This window comes from Dreissena polymorpha, chromosome 1 (genome assembly GCF_020536995.1).
Source record: "Dreissena polymorpha isolate Duluth1 chromosome 1, UMN_Dpol_1.0, whole genome shotgun sequence".
Taxonomy (NCBI): domain Eukaryota; kingdom Metazoa; phylum Mollusca; class Bivalvia; order Myida; family Dreissenidae; genus Dreissena; species Dreissena polymorpha.
This window is the reverse complement of record NC_068355.1, coordinates 205,098,710-205,126,479: the sequence shown is the minus strand read 5'-3', so window position 1 is coordinate 205,126,479 and position 27,770 is coordinate 205,098,710. Positions and strand designations below refer to the sequence as shown.

At 36.7% G+C, this 27,770-nt stretch overlaps 1 long non-coding RNA gene across 2 annotated transcripts in view; it reads right to left on the bottom strand.

The window, feature by feature from the left end:
- The window catches only part of LOC127864744 (uncharacterized), a 60,956-nt gene extending 34,374 nt beyond the window's left edge, over positions 1 to 26,582 (bottom strand). For both annotated transcript variants that reach the window (XR_008042264.1, XR_008042263.1), the window contains exon 1: positions 26,513 to 26,582. This is a non-coding gene — a long non-coding RNA (uncharacterized LOC127864744). The remainder of the gene's footprint in view (positions 1 to 26,512) is intronic.
- Between the last annotated feature and the right edge of the window lie 1,188 nt (positions 26,583 to 27,770).

Below are 27,770 nucleotides of genomic sequence, written 5' to 3'. Positions count from 1 at the left end.
CCACTTTTCACTGTTTTCGTAGAAGGATTTAATGTCCGTTTTTTTACCTAACTCAACGGTTAACTTTACTTTATATTTTGTATTGTTATTTCCATCTGTGGGCAAAAAGAAACTTAGTAATGTTTTCGCTTCGACACCATGACGATTCAAGTTTCATGCCTCTCATAATGAACATGTGTGGATAATCGACTGTTTCACGTTCTTTGTACCAATATCATCCGCTTATATGTACTATAAGTATACCAGTCTACATACAAGGTGAGAGCTTCTGCATACGGGTATTCGGACGTTCTATAAATTGACCTGCGGTTTAGCGTTCACAAAGTCGAGCGCGTTTAGCAATATTACTCTTTTTCACTATTTCTTTACTCGCAAAAACTTCTAGTGGCTTAAAACTTAACTCGCAATCGGTATTTTTCACTCACATTTTGCGAGTGTGCAAATGTTAATTTTGAGCCCTGATTAAGTACATTTTTTTCCCAAAGACTTGAACTCGCTTTGCTTGAATTTCTGGTTGGCTCAAATCACCTCTAAGCACCAATTTTTTAATGCTATACATTCATATAAATTTCTGTCCGATGGCTCAAATTTGCGAGGGTCGAATTATCAGATGGCTAGGACTGTTTTCATAGTCCCAGTCACAATTTTAACACATTCTTTTGTTTGTTTGGCTCGAACTCGTCTCAGTTCGCATAAAGCTGTCAATCAATTAGGAGCACTTGAGTAAAGGCTCACCATGATTGCAAACATGTCATCTACTAAATCGTTAATTGATTTGAGTAAAAGAATGCGTTTTGTATACAATCTGGCTTTTTTGTAGATGTGCATATAATTCTAAGCTTATGCATGTCGTTTCTTAGAGCTGTTCCTTACATGTAACCAGAAAATGTGCTTCGTAAAACAGACTGATATATTAATATACATTTATTATATGATATTTATTTGATTGTAAGTGTAAATGTTTAAAATATTGATAATTAAACATATTAAGCATATATTTGTTTTTTATTAATTCAAAAGCAGAAAGCAGTACGCAGTTTAGGCAGTATAAAAACCCTTCACCTAGAGATGTAAATCTATTGCAGTTTCATGATAATAAACATAAGTCCATTAGAAATCGGTTGGTTCAAATAACGGATGTCTTGAACTTGTGTTGTCAGTCACAGGGAGTTAGAGCCAATAGGTTTCGACTGAATACAAAGATCACAAATTTTTATTTTAACAAATAACAATGATAGACATTTAAAGATCTATTAATCTGGTAAATAAATGATAGACATTTTAAGATGTATTGACCTAGAATATAAATGAAGATAAATGGTATCAGAAAAACGATAAAACAATTCGCACTTGTCATAAATTCTTGCTATGTCTGGAGTGCAAAAAATTAGACCTCAACAGAAATAAGTGATTTCACAGTATTCAAAATGCTAATATTTTGGGTTTTAACAAAAGCGCAACTTACAACATTCTTTGAAAACATCTAAACTGTTTGAAAAAAAATCTCTATAACGTTTAAGCAGGTGTAGATGTAATATTGACTACTCATTATAAACATGTAATTAATGGAGATTTAAATTGAGTGTTTTTTCTTATATTTATAGTAGTTTTCACAATTAAAACCATCTAATATATTTTAGAGAATACATATGCCTATATTGTTGATTAGCAACCTACTCGTACATGTTTAATAATAAGTATGTTGCAAAATTGCATTTCCCATATAAGGAAATACAATTAAAATATATTACAAATGTGTATCCTTTACAGGGAGGTAAACCATAACACTGTGACACACCGAAGAATTTATCCTTCTGTCTATAATAACTGACAGACAAACAGACTAAAGACCAGAACAATACTTTATTTCTCTGAGGTATATTTTGATACAACATGTGGAACATATAACATACATTGGCCATAGCAAAGAATACATAATTTGTTTCCGGTTTATATATGCAGTTTTGTATAAGGGTGAAGTCATACAAGCAGTGTGAATCACTTTATCAGTATGATTGATTTTTGTAGGTAAGTTTTAATAGCAATAATATGAAGATGATGATAAACATAGATCTACAAAAAACATATGTGCTTATGTAATAATAATAAATCTTATAAATAGTTATAATACAGTGCCCCAGATAAGCTGCATATCTGTCTTTCACCCTTTTAAAATATTTAACAAGAGCACCGCTCATCTATTTTCTTTTTAAAGGTGAAGGGACTCTCAATTTCAATCACAAAGGAAGGAGGGGTGGAGTGAACAGGGTTGTATAGTGTGGGGGTGTGGACATTTATTACATTATCTTCCAAAAATGCGGAAAAAATAAATAAAAAATAAAATAAAAAAAAATCGGGAAGGGGTGGTGGGGGGGAGGGGATTCTTGGGTGCCATGGTTGGTTGGTATTTCAAAAATAAAATAATAATAATAAATATTTGTGTTTTTTAACCGTTTCAAAAAAAAATTGGAGTGGGGTGGAGTGGGGGGGTATAGTGTGAGGGTGTGGTGGTCATTTGTGAGATGATCTTAAAAAAAAATAGGGGGGGATTCGGGGGAGGGGGGGGCACGGAGGATGGTTTGGGTGGAGTCTATGGTGGTATGTCAGGTAAGAGTAGTTTTGTCAATGTATCAATCAAATCTAATCATAAATAAAGAAGTTATGGCAATTTTAACAAAATTTAATAATTTGACCTTGAGAGTCAAGGTCATTCAAAGGTCAAGGTAAAATTCAACTTTCATGGTACAGTAACCTCATGATAGCATGAAAGTATTTGAAATTTGAAAGCAATAGCCTTGATACTTTAGAAGTAAAGTGGATTGAAACACAAAATTTAACCATATATTCAAAGTTACTAAGTCAAAAAAGGGCCATAATTCCGTAAAAATGACAACCAGAGTTATGCAACTTGTCCTTTTACTGTACCCTTATGATAGCTTGCGAGTGTTCAAAGTATGAAAGCAATATCTATGATACTTTACGGGTAAAGTGGACCAAAACACAAACTTAACCAAATTTTCAATTTTCTAAGTATTAAGGGCCCATAATTCCGTCCAAATGCCAGTCAGAGTTACATAACTTTGCCTGCACAGTCCCCTTATGATAGTTAATAAGTGTTGCAAGTATGAAAGCAATAGCTTTGATTCTGTAGGAATAAAGTGGACCTAACACAAAACTTAACCAAATTTTCAATTTTCTATGTATAAAAAGGGCACATAATTCTGTCAAAATGCCAGTCAGAGTAACATAAATTTGCCTGCACAGTCCCCTTATGATAATTAGTAAGTGTTGCGAGTATGAAAGCAATAGCTTTGATACTTAAGGAAAAAAATGGACCTAAACACAAAACTTAACCAACATTTTCAATTTTCTAAGTATAAAAAGGGCACATAATTCCGTCAAAATGCATGCCAGAGTTATCTAACTTTGCTTGCCCAGTACCCTCATGATAGTAAGTATGTGTACCTAGTTTGAATGTAATAGCATTGAAACTTTCTGAGAAAAGCGGACCTAAACGCAAAACTTAACTAGACGCCGTCGCCAACGTCGACGCCGACGCCAAGGTGATGACAATAGCTCATAGTTTTTTCAAAAAATAGATGAGCTAAAAACTCAAATTAATACAATAGCATGCACAATAAAAACGCAACCAATTTGACATTTACGCAAATTAGTGTAAATTACATGTAATGCGTACGATACAATAGCTTCCATCAAAACTGCTTTGCTTATTTTCTGAATATAGCTCCTAATGATAGATATACACACTCAAGTCAATAAAATCCTAGCATCCTCTATATAGCTGGAAGCCTTGTCCGTATTGATTCATGTGACCATTTTAACAAGTCTTAGTACAAAAGAAGGTTGATTTCAAGGTAAAAAAGAGGTCAGGTGATGTTTTTTTTACAATTTTCAGTTTTTACATCCATATGAGAATAAAAAGCTTTGTAGTAAGCAGTATTTACAGTTGATGAAAAGTGTCATTTTGGGTTGATCAGAAATGTTTGCCCTTCTGATAAACCAAAAGGAGATCAATTTCATGGCAAAAAATGATGTCAAGAGATGACACAACATTACTTAAGTAAAAGAGTAGGTTTTCTGATATAGTTTAAATATATACTGTGCAAGTTGTTATGAACATGTTCATGTCCGAAATAAAAAATAAAATCTTCCAGGCATCACTCTGAGGATAATTCAAAATTTGTTTTCAACAAGAGATGTGTAGGTCAGTCACACAATGTCCCCTATTGTGCCGCTTTGAAATAAAATTTCAATATATCATTTGGTAGATATAGAAATTGTCTCCCTTTTAAAGCTTATAAATTCCCTTGGATTGTATTTTGTCACTTTTGACCTTGAAGGATGACCTTGTCCTTTCACCAAAATGTGCAGTTTCATGAGATACACATGCAGGCCAAATATCAAGTTGCTATCTTCAATATTGCAAAAGTTATGGCCAATTTTCAAGTTTTCGGACGGACGCACAGACGGATTGACAACAGTTCAACTGCTATATGCCACCCTACCGGGAGCATAAAAATGAATGAAAGGCCTAAAAAATGTCCTTTTGTCTGTATTTTCTCAAAGCTGGATTTTTAACCTGAATGAGTTTTCACTAGAAATGACTTCGCTGTGGGAAAACGGGTATTAATACATGTGCGTGAAGTGTCGCCCCAGATTACCCTGCACATTTTGCAAAGGCTGATCAGTGACGACACTTTCTGCCTAAACTGATTTTGTTTAGAAGGGACTTCCCTTAAAAAAATCCATAAAAGCAGATAACGTCCTCCCTGATAAGCCTATGCAAGGCTGTGCAAACTGCACAGGTTTATGGCGCACCAAAGGGGTCGAAAATTTAACTTCTACTGCAGCAGAAAAAAAATGCTGCTCTTCCTGCTTGAGCAGCATCTAGATTATGCCCGTGCAACAACTTGCTGCTCGAGCAGCATTTTTTTCTGCTGCAGCAGAAGTTAAAGTTTCTACCCCTTTGGTGCGCCATAGGGGTTAATTTGGGAGGACAGTTTTAGAACAAGGCTCTTGTTATAATGACTCATTTTAGATATGATACAAACCATTTAGAGCTTTACTTTTGAGAGTAACTTTATATCAAACCTGGTTACACCTCACTGATTGTTTGATACAACATGCCGACATCTGTCTGTCAGCCACAAATGTTAAATAACTTTATTATTAGGTTGAAAGTATCATCCCTGATAAGGTTGAGGTCACAATTGGCTAGTGATTGGAATCGGTTTAACTAAACCGAGTTGATTAATTGGAGGCCATAATCAGCGATTAATCGATTAATCAGCTTTTTTTAACAAAAAATGAAGTTTTAAATATTTTAACCAGTTTTTTTGTTGATATTTACATTATCTTGCTATATTTTATCAAAATGAACTTTATCATGACTATTCCTTATGTGTTTTGTGAGTAAATTAATTAATTAATTAATCTGATTAATCAACTCACCACTACTATTCGCACATGCATTAAACCCTGTTTTCCCAGAGTGAGACTCTTTAGAATCTTTGTCTTTCATCTTCATTTTTAACCCCTCCCAATGCAACACGGATTTCCACTACCATTGGGTTCTTGCATTAGAAATTGGGTTCTTGCATTAGAATCTGACCAAAAACGCCAAAGCACATACATGTAAGTCTGACTCTGTTAAATGCATGTCATTGTGCGTGAAGTGAAGTGTCGTCCCAGATATACCTATGCAATTTGCATTGTATCTGTGTTGTAATTAAGATCTAATGGTTAAAGCTGACTGCAGGTTTGGTTAAACTTAAGGTTTAATATTTTTCACAACTTGATAATTATCCCCTTACAATAAACACTGATACATAAATCTGCATAAATCTGTGATGGCACAACAATATTTCTATCTACTAAACATCACAGACATGGCGAAAGCCCGACAGAAATTGCCGACAAACAATTAAAAGGCCGATGGTGAAATGCAAGATCATGGGACTAACTGTCCGGTAATTTTTGTTTAAAAAAAAATGCAACCCACTTGCAGTTTTCACAACAACATTATTTTGTGTTACCAGATTATGATATTTCTAAATATAAAAAGATTATTTTCACAAAATTTCGTAGGTCATGAACTCAGTGCAACATCGATAATGAAATGAAAAGCGTTTGTCATTGAACAAGGGAGAATACGCTTAAGATACAATAAACACATTGTCATTAGAAATTTATCAATGTCACAGAATTAAGTGTTCATAATTTGGAGTTCATTCTACTCGCGACAAGAAATCTAACTATATTATCGTTAGAAAATGGAAACAGACAAACATGATTCGATTTGTATGTTTGTGGATTTGTGTATAATCCGATTCATGTGCATATATATTAATAAATCTGTGTTAAGTACATAAAAAAAACTCAATCATGTATGTTTATATGTGTAAATATTTTTCCCAAACTGAAAAATACACTTAATTTATTTCTTCAAATCAGGCTGTTCACACTATTTTTGCCCTTTCATAAATCAACCACATGTTAACATTAACTACTGGAATTTACTATGCAATGTCCCTCCAGGATTAAACACTTAAAATTGAGGCCTGCAGTGAAATTGACAACTGGCCTGTAAATTATTTCTCCTTGTAGGCGGCGGGCAGTCTGGCCTGTAAATTGTGACGGTCTTTCGCCATGTCTGACATCATATGAGCTACATTCTGGGAACACTGGGATTAATCCGTGTGTGTAAAGTTTCCATTGCTTAGGAATATTTCATTTGAGGAAAGTCCTCTGAAGAAAGATCCAGTGTAAGTGGAAAGTGTGGTCCCTGATAAGCCTGTATGCACATGCATTAAGCATTCCCAGAAAGAGGCTCACATTCTTATCAAGACAGAAAGCAATCATGGATTTTCTAAAAACACTCACACTGATCATAAAGAACATTTATAAAATTAGCCTTTAAAATAGATAATAGTTGACTTTAAACACATGAAGAATATATCTATCTTGAAATGAACTTTACCATTTAACTTATTCACTCATAAGATTGTTTGTGTTGTCCTTATAATTACGGGATCTTGGGTCAGGCAATGGCAATATTAATATTGTATCAATTCTTTGGGTTGCACACAAGTTACTTATTTTGATTATTTTGTGTTGTTTGTTTTTTTTAAATAAAAATTGTGTATAGTGCTTGAAAATAACTGTGATATTTATTAATGTCTTAAATTCCATTTATTTAAACTGAAATGAACTTAACTGATTGTTGTTTTATTATGGATTTGTATCAGATCTTTGTATATTCATGTTTGATTTAATATTAGTGCTTTAAAACCTATATACTCCAGAAATACTCGCCATGATGGCAAATAAGAATGACATACATTGGTCTTGTTTCTATTGCGACTGTTGTTAAAGGGGCCGTCCAACAGATTTTGGCATGTATTGAAGCTTGTTATTAAATGCTTTATATTGATAAATTTAAATAATTGAACTAAAAATCTCCAGTAAAAAAACAAGAATACAATTTTAAAAAAAGGAAAAAAAGTAACCCTCAACAGGGCTCTAACCACTGACCCCTGGAGTCCTGAAGTAAAAAGTCTTCCGCCTAGACCACTCGACCATCCATGCTCATGCTAAGAGCGCATGTATTTTTTACCTATATAAGCAATCCTCGTAGTATCCCAAAATAAAACGACAACAACAGAACTATTCAACCGTTTCGCGTCGCACAACACTTTATAATTTTAAGGTTTTCAAATCATCAAAAGATGCATATAATAGATATTTAAGAGCATGGTTAATGGTCAGTATTACTATTTCCTCAAAAATATCATAACTAAAACGAAAATTTGCGAATCTGAAACAACTTTTTTTAATTTTGTCAATTTACCAAAACGTTGGACAATTAAGTATTGACAAAGTCGGCGGTCAATACCCGGTTAAAACCGGTCAATACTGGTCAATACCGGTCCATTGAAAATTATAGCATTTAAACATCACAAAGGAAGACTTTAAGCTATTCTATATTAAATCAATCATTATTCTGTAATTGATAAACTTTTTTTGAGTTATTTATTGTAAAAAAAAATCTTCAAAGCTGTAAAAAATTACTTCTTTATTATTTATGCCAAATTATGGAAACGGCCTCAAATACATAAGGACTAAGACAATATCTTTATCTCAGTGTATCACACCTGTTAATAAAGTATTATTACTATTGTAGCTACCAGTCTTTCCGAAATACCATCGGTCCTCGGATTTTTCCGATAATAATTTGGAAAATCCGGAAAGGATTCTTATATTGCAGGACCTCGTTTCCGGTTATAAAATTATGGCAAAATTTGGAATTCAATAAGCTATTTTTTTAAAAGTTTCAAGGCTAAAGTTAGAATTTACCGAATTATTAATGAATACTCCAATGAAGTAAAATGCTTTTTTATTGGTTGCATTTTTTTATATCGAAAGTATCAGATTTTTGCCATGTTGTCAAAGCGAAATACACTCTACGTCATCACTATATGAGTTCGCTCCCATTTTATTAGATTATTTCATAAGTAAGCAGGGCACAAAACAAAGGTCATTGTGAAATTATCATGAAATGTCAACATCACCACATGAGTTACAATACAGTAACGTAACATAAATAAAAAAATGATCACAAAAACAAGTATTTAATTGAATTTTTAACTTGCACAATGTAATAAATAAAGTGAAGCTCTCAGGCGTACATTATTTGTTTAAGAAGAATTAAGTTTAATTAATTGTCAGTGACATTTATGAATATTGATATTAAATAGTTTCTCTTTCTATAAAAATATTAAAATATTGTTAACAAATATCATTTTTGTCTTAAATGATCATTTTTATTTTTTGGGCCGGCAATGATTAGTCTGGGCCAGCAAAGGCTGCATGATTATAGGACCTCCTGGCCGGCAACAAATTTTTATTTTAGGAAGGACTGAGTTACCATAGTATTTTAATGATCTATTCTTATATCTATTTGATAAGCAGATGAACAAACAGAACTCTTGTGTTTTCTAGGGTTATAAATCTGGCCCCATACTGGTCCCTAAGCCTTAATTGGTAATAAAATGCATGCAGTGTTATGTCTCTGATATTGACAATGAAGCAAATCTGCTGTTAGGCTATTTCATATCACTCAAACAAAAGGAGACAACTTGCTATTAATTTAATAGTTACTTCTAACTTGTCTCCTTTCTGTATTTACAGATTTTTTTCCTTTCATATTTAACAGTTCAATTGGTCTTCAAATGAATAAGCAATCAAAGTTCTTGATTTTGCCAACAAATAATGTTTTTCAATTGTGGGTCTACACTAGACTCCTCTTTTCAATTATTTATCTTTTATTTATAATAATTTCTAATTATGTTTTTTATTTGTATATCAATTTTTCACTGTTTTGTAAAAGAAATTAAAGAAATCTTTGCAAGAATACATGACAGGTAATTAAGGGGCGTGTCAAATATGTGCTGGGCCCTATTATTAGTTGTGTGTTACTGGTTTCTCCGTGCAGATCAAGACATTACCTGGTGAATTTGTGACAGTTCAGGCCTAACAAAAAAAATATGTTTGTTTCCACTGACATGGCCTAAAAAATTAGGGTACATAGGTAGGCAAATAATTTTATTTTTAAAAATATGTATTTTTTTAAATGTCGTACATGGTGCATCTTCTTCTCATTTTTGTGTGTACAACTGTATGTACAATAAATTTGATGATGTATGTAATGCTATATGGCTTTATTTAAATGCTTTTATGAAATAAAAACTTGCTGTTCATTAATTTTGCATTTGTTGCTTTCCTTATTTCCGAGTTTAATGTTGACTTCTGGCAACAGCTTTAATAGTCCATTTTATGACCAATAAAAGGCATAACTTAAGTCGCAGTAAGCTTGACCCTCAGTGTCTATAGGGATTCAGTGTTGTTATACTTTCTGTTCCTTTGGGATCATGGATTATATACTATATTATTTATAATTTATAAAATATTAAATAGCCCAAAAGCCGTGCTAGGGGGACGCGAGTGGTGTTGCATGTAACATTATCACCATGAACTGACCCAAAACAGGGAGGCGGAAAACTACAACGGGCGAGGCATGGTATGCAGGGGTTTTTCTGCACTGTCTGCGCCTCCGGACAACGGAGGCATTCCCAAAGCAAACGGACCCGTTCCCAATCGAATTTTGATTACATATTTCCCAATTCCAAAAAAAAAATTCTTTCAAAATCGTAAAAAGTAAACATAATTTATATCGAAAGAGTGACTTCCCTTCATCCGCGACGTAATTAAGCCTTTAGGTCATAATACACCAAATAGTTTCCCTATATTATTCAATGTAAAAGCGACAACTTTGAGCGAAAATAAATGCAACATTTTGCACATAGAGACCCCCATAACCATACCTTTTCTTAAAGGCCATTCTAAGCGGAATCGATTTATGCAATAAAAAAGATATGTCATGTACAATGCAAGAAAGAACTTGACACAAATCAAAATCGACTGTTTTTGCAACTTTTTTTTTCGGCCGTTTCTTAGTGGAATGTAACCTTTTCTAGTGCAATGGTTTACTATAGTCTTCAAGTGTATCATATTTCAGGGATTCAGTAGTGAACACCTATTCATGCCCTACCATTATCTCCGCAAGATAACACCTGAATAATGGTAAAAAGTGTAAAACATGCCTTCCTGTCAACTATGATATTTTTTTAGAGAGTACAGCCCTACATGAAGCGTTCATTTAGTGTATTGTAACCTATAAGACAACGTTTACTGTTAACATCGCGAAAAATAAGCACTTCTCGATACTTATAAACCTATTTTCTATGTGCATGCCAATTTTCAGACCGATCTTTCACGTAGAAATGCTTGAAAATGCATTTTATTATAACGCCTGATAAGCCATGTGGCTTTCGCGTTCGGAGCTTTGATTTATAACGGGCGTTCAGGCGTAAAACGATTACCCTAAATATTTACAATCGGTCAAAATACTGGAATATTGTTACAAGCTTTGTAGAAAAAGAAGTAAACAACTATTAAAACGTGTTCATGAGCTCTTTCAGCACAAATTGTTGCGATTTGAGATGCTCAAGACGAGTTTTTGTACATTTTTTTTCTTATTTTCCTCTGAAAACGTATTTTTTTCTTAAAAACTCACGATGCTCCTTAAATTCGTGAAACAAACGCATTTATTCCGTGAAATTTGCCAAAACGCATAATATCTCACTAAAAAAATGATGATTTTCTGTAAATACAGCTTCTTTGTGACTAGGCCTGGTTTTGCGTTTAGGTCATAATACACCAAATAGTTTCCCTATATTATTCAATGTAAAAGCGACAACTTTGAGCGAAAATAAATGCAACATTTTGCACATAGAGACCCCCATAACCATACCTTTTCTTAAAGGCCATTCTAAGCGGAATCGATTTATGCAATAAAAAAGATATGTCATGTACAATGCAAGAAAGAACTTGACACAAATCAAAATCGACTGTTTTTGCAACTTTTTTTTTCGGCCGTTTCTTAGTGGAATGTAACCTTTTCTAGTGCAATGGTTTACTATAGTCTTCAAGTGTATCATATTTCAGGGATTCAGTAGTGAACACCTATTCATGCCCTACCATTATCTCCGCAAGATAACACCTGAATAATGGTAAAAAGTGTAAAACATGCCTTCCTGTCAACTATGATATTTTTTTAGAGAGTACAGCCCTACATGAAGCGTTCATTTAGTGTATTGTAACCTTTAGCGACTCAGATTTTAGCAGGTGTATTTGTCGGATGCATCTGCCAACATTGACAGCGATAAGGTTCGAACTGTTCCGCATTATAACAAGTATATAGAGCCGCACAATACACATTCTAGTCCAAATCTGTAGACGCTTATTTTCAAGCATGGCTTCCCATAACGATAAAACTACAGCAGTGTTGCATTGGAAAAGGGATCGACATACGGCGGTGTAGATTTGTTGGCTTTGATGGTGCTAATGTAATGAGCGGTGAAGTATCAGGTAAAATGATATAGTCGTTAAATAAATTAATAATGTAGCAGTAAAATTAATGTTTTGTTAAATGTAACTGGCTTGCCTATTGTGGCTATGAGTTAAAGAATCCAATTGGAAATAATAACATTTTATTTGTATGTGTAGTTAATTTCTGTCTAATGTTATTTTAAGAAAGCAAAGAAAAATCATGCTGTGACTTGTGTGACTTACTTACCTGTTACCAGTGTTTGTTTTTGAAGACAAAATAACAAATAAAAACATGTTTTTTGTAAAACCACCTACTTATTTAAGCATGATAAAATTCCCAAATTGACCGTTTCATCGACTCGAAAATTCCCAAAATGGACAATTTTGTCGATAAAAATTCCCAATTTGGTCAGACTCCTTTTCCCAAAATAGGCAGAAAACCCCTGGTATGGTATTGCGCAAGGGGGGGTTAGAGGGTTAGGGTTTGGGTTAGTGTTAGGGGTCAGGTTAGGGTTTGGGTTAGCCTAAACCCAACCCTAACCCTAACCCGACCCCTAATCCTAACCCTTAACCAAACCCTTTTTTGGGGTTATCACCCCTGATCATGCCTCGCCCGTTGTAGTTTTCCGCCTCCCCAATCAAACTGGGTGTGCTATTATATTTCTTGGATGCAGTTTATGCTTCCAAAGGACCACATTTTCAGATTATATTATGTACTGGTGTCGTGGGGTCTATCTACCAGGGCTAGCGCTGTCCCAAAATTTCTTTGAGCCAACCAGGTTTTTGTTTTACGATGCGCGAAAACTGGTTTTGAAATAATTATATATAAATTTACTATCAACTTGTTTATATTTCTTTTAATGACAACAAGGGCATATCACATATCATTATGTAACATACATTTTTCAATATAGAAATAATTAGTATGGTACTTGTCAAAGTAGAAACATAAGTTATTTTATAGATGTACATTTAATAGGGGTGTCGATTGTTCCAAATTTGAAATCCTGAAAATAAGGCCAGGGGTCTTGGAACCCCGCTAAGCCGCAGGAACCCAACAGGAATAAAGGGCAGATCCCCCACCCCATCCAGAGCCCTTACTAATTGTTCCCTTTTATAGTCTTTCCAATTGTATTTTCAGGTGAATACAATTTAAAATATTATAAACCACACTGTCCGTATCACCGCATGTGCATTCGTCATCCTATTTCTTCTATAAAGAACTTCGAAAATAAATTATAATCGACGAAAAATAATGTATCCAAAAACAACAGTCCGAAAAATTGTACGCGTTTTCCACATTAAATAAAATGTGCATATCGTTTGACTGAAGACATTGCAAAACCTAGCAAATATACAATTTGGTTGACATATTGCTTTACAATAGCATTTTTTGTGGGTAAAAAACAACTTAATTATCACCTTTTAATTTAAAACGATAATCGGCAGAAAGGTGTAACATCGTCGAAATAGAACTATTATTTAATTATCATCCTTTAAATCAGATCGATAGTCCAGAGAAAGGTGTAAAGTAATCAGCTTAGAAATAATTTATTTATTGTTACGCTTCTTTTGATTTGTTAATCTTTAAATACGACGTTTGCCATCGGCGGCTATATTGATGGCAGACGACAAGATAAACTGACTGTATATTCCAAGTGTACAGTGTCTGCGCATGAATGACCCAATATTATGTGTGAGCAAACTCAATGCTGATTGGCCAGCTACCACGGGCGCTTCAATTACAATAAAAATAATAACGTAGACAAGTTTATTGAGCGTCGCCGAAAAATACGCGGTCCGATTTTTTTCGAATTTAAGGCTCAAAAAAGATTATGACCGGCGGCAAAAAATTAAGTAGGGTCGGGCCACCGGAAACAAACAATTATTTTTTTACGCCTCAACAACGCACATTTTGACAATGCCTGTGTGATGATGATGATGATCTCAAAAACATTGAATATACTTTCAGTCGTTGAAATTCGCACTAGTCCGACAGCAAAAAACTAGTATTTTTTCTTTCGGGCTTGTACAGTAGGAAATCCAATATTACAAGCCCGACGTGCTTGTACAATTCATTAAAAAGAAAATGAGTTCCACTTTCATTTTCAATATTTGTAAACAAAGTTTTGAGCCGCTTAAATCAACAGCCGCTTATGTTTAAACACACTGCACACACGTGCTGGGCAATCAGCCGATAATTGGATTACTGCGCATAAAGCGCATGGTTTTGTGGTTCCCGGATTACTATTATGTAAAATAAATGTTTTGCGTTGCGTTCGGGACACAGAGTAATGGCCGAACAGTTGTCATTCAAGGTTACGCATGCGCAATTAATTTCCTTCTATATTACATATAAAATAGTTGAAGTTCGATATCAATTTTTACCATGATCAAGCGCATACCCACTATATCATCATACATCATTGGAAAGATTAATGCATAATCTTTAGAAAAAAATGCATGTCATTAAATTCTATACGCGCAAACTCAAAATAATTACCTTAGAAAAGGCAAACCGGTTTTGACAGCTGTGCAGACAACCATTTTGGGCTCAAATAGTATGACCTACTTTCAAAGCCGGGAACCATCAACACAAAAAGTAGAGCACAAAAATGGCTTATTTTCTTATTGCTTACAAATATACCTTCATGTTGATACCAAAACCAACCATTTGCAATGTATTTTACAAATCCTAGGCAGCATGCACTCAACAATGTGTGCTAAGTATCAAACTGACTGCATGTAACCCTAAAAACAGGAGTTCCGGTTTGGGGTTATGTGACCTTTAAGAGAACCCAACCCCTTCAAATTTAAATTAAAGGCACTTTTCCCATAGGTATAATCTGTTTTGAGAAAGATCACAAAGTTCCGGTACAATGACACACAGATTTATTCATAAAAGTTGCCGTTGAAAGCGCCATGCGTAACAGCGTTTCGCGTCAAGAATTAAGGTAGAAAAGCCAAACTTGGTTACATCATACATGCAGCACTTAGACTCCATACAAGGCATGTCTTTCGGTTCTAATAGGCAAAGCTGATCTTACATATGGCTTAATAAGTGAAAAAAATCATCAATGGCAATATTTGTGCATCAAAGCAGGTTTTGAACATGATTCGAACAAACTTTTTTTTATTTTTTTTTGCACATTTTAGGTAAAATCCATGTAGAAGCAGCAATTCTGATGTCATTTGACCCAACAAAAGGGCTCACTTGCATGGAAAAACAACACACTTGACTTCATGACTAAAAAAAGTCATCGTCAGACATGAGCTTTAAGTCTTTTGTCACACCTGGACCTATGATTCCTCGGCTCGAGTTCCGTCTCGGGCAGGCTCCGGAAAGTGTCAGTCTGGCCCGGGTGCTCAATTCCGTGTAATCTGAGAAAACAAAAAGGTTTTTTGTGCGCATTTACTCATTACGGTGCCAACTAATGTAAGTTAGATACAATTAGAGTAAGCTTTCAATAGTCTTTCTTGCTTTATTTGCTACAAATGGTTAATTCACCACGCCGGCATCACATTGTCGGGCACACCGGCAAAGTTATCGCCACAAAATTTGGTTTCAGAGCTGCAGTCAATGTAAAACACCCAATTTTCCTAATTTTGGTGACAAAAGTGTGCCAGGATATCAACGAAATCATTTTACAATAGATTTAATTGAAAATAACGGCGTACTAACCTGCAAAGACACCGATCCTCTCGACACGACTGTGCGAGTGTTGAGGGCCGTCTCCGAATCAGTCACGCTGTACAGTTTTTGATGGCCGGTCACTTCAGCCGGACTTGTAAACCAATTGGACGACAGTTCAGGCAGAGCTATAGACCCGTTTCGACACCGCCTACAAATGCACACTTAGTTTTACGCATAATATTAAGGTCACTTAAATACAGATTCCCTGGTGTTTTTCATGCAGGGTCTATCGCAACAACATTCTTCCAGGAAAGAAAGCATAATATTATTATCATTTTTGTGTTTTCACCTGAATACTTGATATTACTTGAACTCAGCAAGATATCCAAACAGGTAAAATAAGGCAAAGTAGTGTTATTCTGAGTAGATCTGCCTGAATGGGTTGAAGGCGAAGGCAGATAGAAGTGTCGGTCCAAAATTGGCGGGCATTTTTAACAGTGAAAGGCTCAAAAAGTAAACAATAATAATAAATACAGATGAAATAGAGACATGCAATAGGTTCATTATTGAGATTGATGCAAATTAATGTCAAAATGGCACTGAAAAACAATACCGGGTGTTTAACTAGTCTTAGAATATGTCTCCGGAACAGGTTTCGGTGTGATTTTCCAGCATTTACCCCCCTTATGACCCTAAGTGCAGCAGCCCAATTGCAAACAGCCCTAATTTGGGTCAAAATGACATCTGGCAGTTATGTTTTGCAATACAGAGAGTTTTTGATGTTCAAATGTCAAAATTCTGGCAGACGACTAACTTGGTCGGATGTGCTTAAAGGTTACGCATGCGCAATTAATTTCCTTCTATATTACATATAAAATAGTTGAAGTTCGATATCAATTTTTACCATGATCAAGCGCATACCCACTATATCATCATACATCATTGGAAAGATTAATGCATAATCTTTAGAAAAAAATGCATGTCATTAAATTCTATACGCGCAAACTCAAAATAATTACCTTAGAAAAGGCAAACCGGTTTTGACAGCTGTGCAGACAACCATTTTGGGCTCAAATAGTATGACCTACTTTCAAAGCCGGGAACCATCAACACAAAAAGTAGAGCACAAAAATGGCTTATTTTCTTATTGCTTACAAATATACCTTCATGTTGATACCAAAACCAACCATTTGCAATGTATTTTACAAATCCTAGGCAGCATGCACTCAACAATGTGTGCTAAGTATCAAACTGACTGCATGTAACCCTAAAAACAGGAGTTCCGGTTTGGGGTTATGTGACCTCAAGTACGTCGTTGAGGAATGCGAATCTGAGGTAACTGTGATTGTCGCATTTGTCAACTGGCTTTTTGTAGAATAACCTGGCACTTAATTGCTAATATATTTTCTGGTGATTCAGGTTTGCCTTTTCTTTCACATGGATATATGGGATACATATCTGCTAATTTTTTACCTAAACTTTATGTATATATTTATAATTGTGATTTGATTGAAATCCGTGTGTGAAATTAATTTCTTCTTATTTCAGGATCCGAAAGAGGCTGGCTCAGATGACGAGGAAGCTAACTTGGATGAGGATGAAATTAATAAGAGATTTGTATTGTATTCCAAAGATTGAATAAATGAATGCTTCTTTGGATGTTTTATGTTATGTTTATCTGCATTTTTAACAAAAATGTTTGGGCTAGTAAAATCTGACTCGGGCTTGTTCAAATTCCCATAGCCCGACTTGCTTGTAGATTTAAATCTGAATTTCAATGACTGTACTTTTAATAATGCACATCATTGATAATTATTCAGTTCTCAAAAAAACTTTGACTAGTTTGCAAATTTTTTAGAGATTGGCCTACAAATTGCATGAACAGGTATAAAATAGTGGGTATTAATAGCTTAAGGCATTATTGGCAACATGTCTGTTTAATATAATAATCAATATTGTTTGATTAAGCATGGAATATTAATCAAAATTGGGGGTAAAGTTCAATCGACCAGTATTGACCAGTAATGACCACTTCGAGAGTATTGACTGGGGCGGTTTAACCGGTAAAACCGGGGGTGGTCGATTGGTGCCAACCCTGCTTTAAAATCTAAGTTTTTTCTTATAAAAAAGAAGTTATTAAATAAAGTCATACATGATTGTCTATTCAAATATTTATCCTATATATAAACATGCTGTTTAAATGCAAATGTTTATTTGATTAGTACCGCCATACAAAGACCTATAGATAACACAGATTGGAAACTTCGCGCCTTATTGGGCTATCTTGCGGCGGGGTCACGTGGTCGAGAAACCGATAAGTACACTTAGGATCAGCAGACGATTTATTCCATGAATCAATCGGAGTAGTCCGGAGATAGCCGGTGTATCACGATTGCGATAAGATAGCGACGCGTCAATTGCAACGGCTACGATTATCGAGCAAAGTTATGTGAAAATGTTACGGCGCTATAGAAAGGCGGCTGTAACTTGGTCAATAATTATCCCATTTTTATAAAATAAAGTTTCATAGAAACATGAGTAATTATGTTTCTATAAAATCTCGATTTTATTTACCTACAATAAGAATTTATAATGCCGCGATCGTTGAAGAAATAGCGCTAAGAACTTCCCAATCGCGGCGAGAATGCTGTTGAATAGTTTATTTGAAAGGCTTTTTCTGATAAAATATTCTTGTATAATTTGGTATTTCAAACAGTTAAAACCTTATAAAATATTATTATTTCAAAACGGATAGATATATGTGGACACATAGATCTAGGTCTATGATTAAAACAACATTACAGTATAATAAATGCTATGATCGTTCAATCCAAAAACGGTTTCAGTTAGACTTATTTCAATATTGATTGTGTAGATTTTTTCAATTGTTTAATTCTCTTTTTATTTAGATCTTATTCATGAGTTATAGGTTATTAAAGTTTTGTTTGTAATCCAGTTTTTTTTTCTTTTGGTAATTAAATTAAGCTTTCAGTATCGTGGGCTAGGATTTCGCGAATAAAAAAAACAACTTTTCACGCGGGTGTTAATCGTTGGATTAATTACCGAACTGAAGAAGATGCTTTGTGTGTTTTTTCTTTATTCTTGAGAATTAATTAAAAGAAGGGATCCTAACTTCAATTATCAATTTGCGTTGTTGATTGATTTTAATTGTGTGATCAGTGGCCGCGGCCGGCGAATTATAGTCATCTCACAGCTTTTGTTTGTGTTACAATAATCTCACAGCTATCTGTTAAAATATGTTTGTATATTAACTTGCATGTGTAACATTGACAAGAAAACAAGTTTATTGAGCGTCGCCGAAAAATACGCGGTCCGAAAATACTAATAAAAGAAGATATTAATACGAATTTAAACCCATAAATTGTACTTTCATCTAGTTTTTTTATTCATACCAAAATAAACATATTACCCAGAACAAAAATCTTATTTCTTCAATGTGAGGTGAATAATGACGAAGTTTTTCACAATGAACCAAAGCATGTTTGACGACATGTGTGTATAATAGAGGGTAAAAGAGCTTAAAATTGTACCATCTTTGTACAAGGCCAAAATCTTTTAAAATGAACATTTTCCTCCAGTTTAGTTAATTCATACCTAGATTAACATATCACCAAGCATAAAAATCTGACTTAATCTATTTGGGATGAAAAATGAAAAAGTTTATCAAAAAGAACAAAAACATGTTTGACAGCAACCTTGTACAACAAAGAAAAGAGCTTAAAATTGTACCAACATTGTAAAAGGCCCAATACTTTAAATTGATCATTTTCTTCTAGTTTGTTTAAATCTATACTTAGATTTTCATCTTGCCTAGCATAAAAATCTTACTTCAATGATATCATTATGGGATGAGAAATAGAAAAGTTTTTCAAAAAGAAACAAACCACTTTGGCGACAGGTGTGAAAAATGATAGAATGGAATAACAGTATAAAATAGTACAAATTGTACAAAGGCAAAATCCTTTAAAATACCTCATTTTCGTCTACTTTTTATAAATCATACATAGATTAACATCTCACCTAGTATAAAAATCTTAAGTTATCAATATGTGATGCTTAATGAAGATGTTTTTTTAAAAATGCTTCGGGCCTTTCAATTTTTAAAAAATTATCGAAAATGAACGAATCCAGTGTTCTCTTTCAAATTCCGATAAATTAATAATTAATTAGAATAATAACTACCAAAACCTAAAGAATTATCAACACAGAAAATAGATACTTATTTTTATTCACACAAAAAATATTCAATATGTCATTTTTCGGCGACCGACTTTGCTCACTACGTAAAGTTTGTAACGTTGCGCTTTCAGACATTCATTGCTCTGCAAACTGACAACCGAGCGATAAAAACACTAATTAACACATGAAGATTGTTAATAACAATATCAAAATAATATAAACTACCAGATCATGCTCAAAATACCCTACGACAACAAATATTAACGACTAATTACGAAGAATAATTGATTGCTTTATAACAAAATGGCCGACAGTAGCTGGAACAGGCAAGAATCTACAGGTACATCGGCGTCTCCAAAATCAATGTCACGTGACCCGCAACGGCCGTTAGTTATTATCGCATATCGCTATCGCGAAGACGAGAGTTTCCAATCTGTGTTATCTATAGGTCTTTGCGCCATAATACCAGATTTCCGGCTATTTATAATTATGTAAAACCCTTTAGTTTTCACATACCGGATACAGCTGTTTTTAAAATGCACAATGATTGGTAGCATAATCATTTAACGAGCTAAGTTCATTATATGGAAATCCTGTAGCCATATATTTAACAAAACAACAAACTAGTCATGTAATCCCATATTACAAAGGTACGAACATAAATAGGGTACGAAACATTGAATGTGTTGTGCCGGTGCCCGGTCTACAAAATGCGCACATACCTCGTGATTGGGAACCAGCGACAAATCGGTATAGTGCATGCTGGGCAGCACGAGATAGTACGGTCTCTTGTGCACGGGTGATTGATGCGAGTGGACGTCTTTTCCCAAGTTGAGTATTGCTTGGAGTAATTGTGAGCCTGAGTGAGTAATTGTGAGCCTGAGTATAGGTTATATTGTATTATATTGTACTATATTGTATTTTATGTTTGTTCAACACGTATTTACCTGGAAGGCCATTCCCAGAAGATATAAGTGAGTCTGTGACGGTGTATGTGAGTCTGTGAGTTGCCTGTGATTGTGTAAATGACAGGCATTTCCCTGGAAGTGTATTCCCAGAAGTATATGTGTATGTAAGCCGGTGACTGTGTGTTTAAGTACGTATTTGCCTGGAGGTGTATTCCCAGAAGTACATGTATAGTGCCATTTTGTGACGTGCAACCGACGAGTAAAGCCGACGAGTTCCCTCGAAGACGACGAGGACGTTTGGTGCATCCTGACGAGCATTCCAGTCGATGCCAACGTGAGTATTGTATTTAGTGCCGTTGCAAGTAATTGCTGTAGTTGTTGTGAAAGAACCCCAAAGAGCTAACCGTGAAAACACTACAATGGCGCCCAACGTGGGGCAAAGTGAAAAAGTTCTAAATTAACAATGGATATGGGAAGTGGATATACCCCACCATTTTTACTGGTAGCCCCCAGAAAAATTCGAGTGAACTACGACACTCCCACTAGATTATGCAATATTCTGGGTGTGGGCAGACAACTGGCACAGGCCATTGTTTTGATACGGGAAAATACGGGAAATTTGTTACCACATACTTTAGAGGCAATTATAGGGCGGCCGCTGACCTTTGGTGACCGAGTTGGATTTTAGTACTAACCCCGCATTATTTAGAGAAGCCCTGGGGTATGGGGATGGGGCGGAACATGTTGGGGAGGGTGGAATGTGGCGGTCAATCGCAAATAGGCCCATGGACCCACACGAAAGGTGGATAGATATGTCTGTGCTCGAGAAGGAGTCTGTAAGTCAGGATCACGAGAGGGCCAAACTCGAAGCCCAAATTTCGGCTCTTGAGGCGGACGTAGCTCAATGGGACGATTTTCTTCCCCAGATTGCAAAGCCTTTGTTCCCAAAGCGTCTGTTGTTACAGCCGGACAATATGATGACAAGCATACCGAAACCGTTTAATGTCGCATCAAGCGTCCCCGCCCCGCCCCCTTTGTTAGGTTTGCCCCAGAGTAGGGACTATGGGCCTACGGGATCCCATCGTGCCTCAAAGGGCCCTCTTGCCCCGAATGGTCTACCTGTCCCAATTCCATCTACCATCACTATTCCCATACCCAGCAATGCACCGGTTTTCAATAATTTGCCCGGACCAAGCAACCCTCCTGGCCCAAGTATTTCCCCGACACAGAAAGATCGGGATGTTCTGACAAAATTGCCTAAGAGCCTGCTATATGATGGGCAGAGCAATTGGTTTGTTTTTCAGAGCAAGTTTGAGCGCTACGCAAGGGTGCAAGATTGGTCTGACGCAGAATGCGCCGATTGCCTTGGTTGGTGTTTGACAGGAAAGGCGGTCGATTTCTATGCGTTGCTTACCGAAGGGAGAGGGACGGTACCTTACGCAGAGCTAATGCAGCGACTGCAGGAGCGTTTTGGCGCCAGGGAGCTTACCGCCACCGCGCAGGGCCGTTTCCACGTTGCCCATCAGGAAGTAGGCGAGTCCCTAGACAATTGGTCAGATCGGGCGCTGAAGCTGGCAACAGCGGCGTTTCGTGATCTGCCCTATGCATACGCCGCTGAACAGGCAGTGACGAAGTTTTGTCACGGTTTGATTGACGAGGAGGCCGGCAAGCATGTTAGTCTGCAGTTACCAACATCTATGGGAGATGCGATGAACATGCTGAAGATATATTGCCATGTTCAGTCGGCTTGCGCCGCGGCTCCGAGGTATACCCAGGAGACTGAGCAAGAAGAGTCAATGTGGGTTCACGAGGTGAAGAAAGCACCCACTGCGGATGAAGTCAGTGTGTCGGCGGTCGACAAATTGACCCAGGTGGTCGAGAAGTTGCTGGATGCTGTGGAGAGATTGTCAAACTCTTTTGGAAGTTCGGCCGTTGATCCCTTTGTCCGACAACCGGGTAAGCCGTTTCGAAATAAAAAAGGCTATGCCGAATACCCTGTGGAGTGCCCCTACCCAGGGAAGGTCCGGAACCGGTGGTACGACGACCAACGCCAGGTTATGTATCCTGCGGGTGCGGGTGGCGGAGGTTTACGTGGGCATCGGAACCAAAATTCAAAAGTCCGCCCTGAGGGATCGTATCGCGGCAGATATGGTTCCAACTGGGGACATTTCCATGCCATGTCCTTGCCCAACCATAAGGAGAAGGAGCCCGTTGTGGTAGCTGCGACGACTAAGCAGTTGGGCCAACCGGAAGTGGATCATGTAAACCAGCTAGGTCCGGTTTCCCAGTTCTGCATGAAGGTGCAGCATGCCAAGGACGTGCACGATGCAGTTCCCTTGGTGCTGCCAACAGTGCCAGATGTCGTCAGTGATCCAAGGATTGTCATTAGCGAGAGCACTGAAGGAGACCATGGAGATTCTGTGTGCAATGATGAATTTCGCGTGCAGCGCGTTGCGGTTCAGTCTGCGGAGGCGGCTAAAAGCATTGCGACCGACGGGGCCGACCAGGTGGGGGCCAAAATAGCCCAACGAAAAGCTGCTGAAACTACTCCGGCCACCGGCAGGTCAGTCCCTGTCAGACGGGCGACAGAAGTTGCCGCGTGTGATTGCCGTGAGGGCGGAGCATGCGGATGTCGAGTTACCCCAGATGACAGCTGGGAAGGTGGTGTTCGAAGACTTGTTAGGCGTGGTTCCAAAGGGTGGCGACCCTCTAGTTCTCGCCGCTGGGAGCGGTCTCAGCGGTGGAAATTAGGTTGGCGACCACCAGAGCGTCTAACTTCCAAAATCTGTACCGCCTAAAATTGTAAATGGCGAGGTTAATTGTTAGTAAAACTAGGAAAACAATGCAAAATACAAAAGACCCCCAATTAAAAAAAAATTATAGTAAAGTTGCAGTGACATTCTATTCGCGGTGTTGATAACGTATTACGGTGTACGCGGAGTATCTCTAGTAGTAACACTAAAAGCAGCAGCAGTAGTAGTAGTAGTAGTAGTAGTAGTAGTAGTAGTAGTAGTAGTAGTAGTGGTAGTAGTAGTAGTAGTAGTAGTAGCAGAAGTAGTAGTAGTAGTAGTAGTAGTAGTAGTAGTAGTAGTAGTAGTAGTAGTAGTAGTAGTAAAAGCTGTTGTTATGAATATTACATAAAGTACGCGGTGTATAAAAGTAATAGTTTTCTTAAACATTTTGATTAATTTGATTAGATTGTTTTGAATATATATGTCCTATTGTCTCAGTTTAAGCCCAGTCTTTTATTGCAATATTGTTGGAACTATAAAATTGAAATTAATCTGAGCAGTGCTCTGCGAAATGGGGGTTTAATGAATAGGCATAAAGTGTCGTCCCAAATTATCTTGTGCCGTCCGCGCTTAACTTCCTGTATTTTTTGTATTACCGCGCTAAGAAGTGCTTTGCACAGTCACGGATGTGTTTGATTATTTCCCGTGAAGTCTGTTGTTGTTTTTTTCCTTATGGTCGGGTGTGACATTGTCGGACATTGTCGGACGACCGCTGTCACACCGCACCATCGGATGTGGTAACTACGCAGATGGTGAATAGGAACCCGGTTTCCCCTGCAATATCCCAGTCTTGGCACCTCCGTCACCTTTTATCCTTCCATGTTAAGATTTGTGATTCGATCTAACTTCAATCACTTCGTCATTGCTGTATCATGTCATTTATTTCCGTAATTTTGTATAAATGAATTTATTTTCTACAAACCATATGCCGAGCAATGTCGTAGAATTTTGTCGCATGAGTTTGTTTTTTATAGGTGACAGTGCTTGACGACCACTGTCACACTCAATACTGTTGGCCGGAAGTGGTATTTCCCGGAGTTGTTCTTTTAAACAATATTTGCAGGTTTTTTTTAATTTGTGTGTGACCGTGCTTGACGGCAACTGTCTCTAGCGTCACTTTGATTTTTTGAATGGCCGGAGTTGTTTCCCGGCGCATGTACACTTTTATTGTTTTTATTTTTGTAAAGTACATTATTTCTCAGTGTGATCTCCACATTCTAATACATAAGTGACTGTACTTGTTGGACGAAAGCCAACAAGAATGTTTTTTCTTGATTAAGCAATTGTCGGACGATAGCCGACAATAATGTTTTTTTTATTTACTAATGTGATGGAAATTTTCTTATGCAAGAAACATATTGGTCACTAACCGCTAGAATGCAGCGGTCTGTATGTACCCCGCTGGGCAAAGGCAGTCCCGTGCCTGCGGGAGGGGGATCATGGTCCCATTTGAGTCTCTGTCTCTTCTGCCTTGGGTGCGACCGTATGGCGGCGGCCCAAGAGGAGAAAAATGGGAGGAATGTAGTGGGTACAATAGTTTTATTTTAGTTGTCTTTTCCTCCATATAATGTCAATGATTATATGTATTATTTGGACAAAAATAACATTATTTTTATTCTTATATTTTTAACATTTTTGTCACTTAGATATTATTTTAACGCATTTGTAGTACCTTAGAAAGTTACATTTCTTGTGATTTTTATTTTAATATAATCAAGAGGATTTTTATAACCTTAGAAAGTTAAATTTCTTGTGATTTTTATTGTAATATAACCAAGAGGATTTTTATTGTATATTATGCAGTCACATGCAGAGGGCGTAGGCCTTCTCATTTGGGCTGCGAGGAGATGTATTTGTATGCAGTTATTTTATTTCTTAAAATTTGTGAAAATAGGTTGGAAGGTGGGTACACTTGTCCAATTATTGTGCAGACAAGAAAAGGAGCAAGAGTTACCGGGCCTTATTATGAACTTTTATTTTTAACTCTTTATAACAAAGATTAAGGCTCATATGCGTTCATATTTGTGCGAAGGTGCTAAACACAAATGGTCATTTAATGGAGATGCATTAACTTTAGTTGTGGTTTATGGCAGGCGTTGCGCCAAAAGAGAGGTCGGACGAAAGCTATGCCTGACTTAGGGGAGTTGGGTCAAGGTGCTTACGCAAGGGGCACTATTACTTCATCGGTGGCGCCGGTACGATTCCTTCGCTGTGTGGCGTCGTCCCAAAAGGACAAAAGTGGGAGGAGTGTTGTGCCGGTGCCCGGTCTACAAAATGCGCACATACCTCGTGATTGGGAACCAGCGACAAATCGGTATAGTGCATGCTGGGCAGCACGAGATAGTACGGTCTCTTGTGCACGGGTGATTGATGCGAGTGGACGTCTTTTCCCAAGTTGAGTATTGCTTGGAGTAATTGTGAGCCTGAGTGAGTAATTGTGAGCCTGAGTATAGGTTATATTGTATTATATTGTACTATATTGTATTTTATGTTTGTTCAACACGTATTTACCTGGAAGGCCATTCCCAGAAGATATAAGTGAGTCTGTGACGGTGTATGTGAGTCTGTGAGTTGCCTGTGATTGTGTAAATGACAGGCATTTCCCTGGAAGTGTATTCCCAGAAGTATATGTGTATGTAAGCCGGTGACTGTGTGTTTAAGTACGTATTTGCCTGGAGGTGTATTCCCAGAAGTACATGTATGGTGCCATTTTGTGACGTGCAACCGACGAGTATAGCCGACGAGTTCCCTCGAAGACGACGAGGACGTTTGGTGCATCCTGACGAGCATTCCAGTCGATGCCAACGTGAGTATTGTATTTAGTGCCGTTGCAAGTAATTGCTGTAGTTGTTGTGAAAGAACCCCAAAGAGCTAACCGTGAAAACACTACAAATGCATCTTGACATAAAAGTCCCGGTGTTATGACTAATTACATAGGCTCATAGTCTGTATGTTATGTCATAAGAGCGTATTAATTAAAAGTAAGTCGAGTTAAAAAGGTCTGTTACTTGATTTTGCTTCAAAAATCCCAAACCGCTTATCGATGATCTGTCGACCGAGTAAGCACGTTAACTAAAGAAAGTGGAATTGGTCAAAAGTCAATATGGTCACACGTCAAAACGGTCAGCCATTGTCAGAATTAGACGAAGTTGGAAACTACCGTCTCGGAGATTTCTTTATAATAATTGATGTTTCTGTCTTTTATCTGTCAGTATCATCATGCTTGTTTATGGTGTATTTGTCGGTCAATATATATAAATAGCCAATGTTGTTTTGTTTGACGCCGTACAGATTTTAAATTAAATATGTACTCGTTAAAGATCAAAGCATTCAAAAAGAACTATCCAGCCAGCCAGCCTGGAACGTTGGAAGATATATATCATTGGGAAAAATATTTTACATTGGGAAATTATCAAATAATTCCTCTACGTATTTCATAATTGGAAATATAATAAAACGGTGATATTCAAACATTTGAAACACGTACCTGGCTACTAAATGTTACACCTGTCGTGTCTTCTTCAGTTACATCGTTGAAGTCTAAATCCGGATTCTCAAGGACCCGCAACGCATCACTAACGTTCTCCTTAAATATTTAAAGAAATATAAAAAATAAACTGTGCCACGATATAAAATAATATTTCTCAGGTTTGGGTCAACGGATTTCTATGATTTTTTTTTTAGGAATGGTATGTACAATAAGGATTTTAATCATAAGTTTCCATACATTTATCAGGAATAATTTTGAAAAATCGATAACGAATTTACGCACATGCCATTCAACAGTATGTGTTGACGTTTTCAAAGCAATCGATATAGACACAAAGACAATATTCGCATCCATCTACTGGCACATTATATATAAAGAGTAGTCGGTACGTTCAGTCACTTAACAATCAAATACATGAAAAAGACTTATGTAAAGCAATAAATGAACGTTTCTGTTTAAAATATACCTGTTCAATGCCACTAGACGTTACGCCCTCTGGGTAAACGCCGTTGTCTGTACCGACGTCAACACTGGCGTTTCTGGAGCGTTGTACCGTCGATGTGTCTTCTTCTTCAAGGCCAGAATTCTCATTCAGGCCAGTGGAGTTGCCTTAAATAAAAAGATCAATCTTCAACTCACACAGAATAACATTTTCATAATCTCTTGATGAATGAAGGAGCTATGGACCGGACACGAAGTGTTACGGACAGACGGACGGATCCCATTACTATGTTCGATTGCAATATAGCCGTAGCGTATTTTATTTATTAGTAACA